This window comes from Tupaia chinensis, unplaced genomic scaffold, assembly GCF_000334495.1.
Source record: "Tupaia chinensis unplaced genomic scaffold, TupChi_1.0 Scaffold000320_2, whole genome shotgun sequence".
Lineage (NCBI taxonomy): Eukaryota > Metazoa > Chordata > Mammalia > Scandentia > Tupaiidae > Tupaia > Tupaia belangeri.
Window position 1 is genome coordinate 1,077,932 of NW_006159814.1, and position 1,026 is coordinate 1,078,957.

The window sequence follows — 1,026 nt, forward strand, 5'->3', positions numbered from 1 at the left end:
AAAAAAAAAAAAAAACCTTAAAAAACAAGCTAACAACAACAGCAAAAATAACTTCTTCCATATCAAATGTTGCCTTGCTTCATGGCCCAGGAAGAAAAATGTCACGCTGTGGATGGAGGGAAGGACATTCTGGTTAGGGAGGTGCTGTCCTTGCAGTACTGATGACTTGTGAGTTGCTGAATCCCTCTTGCCTGTTTCATTCCTTGAAAATGAAGTATGTCACAGAATATAACACCAAGAATGAGCCCGTAAGCTGTGGACTTTGGGTGGGAATGGCGAGTTGACACGGACTCCCTAATCGTGGCGCGTCCCACTGTGACGCAGAGTGCCAGGCTGTTGATGGTGGGGGGAGGCTGTGTGAGTGGGGACCGGGGGAGTCTGTGGGAACTCTTCCTACTGCCTGCCCAATTTCGCTGTTAACCTAAAACTGCTCTGAAATGTAAAGTCTATTCAAAGCTGAATGTGTAAGCCACAGGCCTTGGCAAGAATGGGACAGCCTGAATGATAATGCTTGTTGAATTCTTTTTTTATCATTTGGATAAAAGGTCTTTTGAAAGAGAGGGTTTTGTTAAGTGCCATGATCTCATTGTCTGGCAACACCAGTGGGAGAGGACTCCAAGGGAAACCCAGAGCGTTGACATGTGGGTGACTCAGGTGTGGTCCCTGATGGTGAGCAGCCGGGTTGGGGCTGGGAGGGAGGGGCAGGAGTGCAGAGCTGTTGTCAGAGCCTCAAGCCTAAGGTTGTGTCCTTGTGCCTGCCCTCACTACCCAGAAGCTTTTGGGTCCTTTTCCCTGTGGATTTTTGGGGCTGCGTTTTCCAGTTCCTTCATAAATAGATGGTTGTGACCTGTGGGGACTCTTTCTCCACCCCCAGGTTTTACCATAGGGTGTATGTACTCTCCAGCTAGTCAGAAAAAGAGAGAGAGGGAAAGTGAGAAATCACACACACCCCCGGTGGGGGTGGGAATTGCCACCCTGCAATCCCTTTTCCTCCATTCTCCTCTCAATATTTCGGACACACTCGCA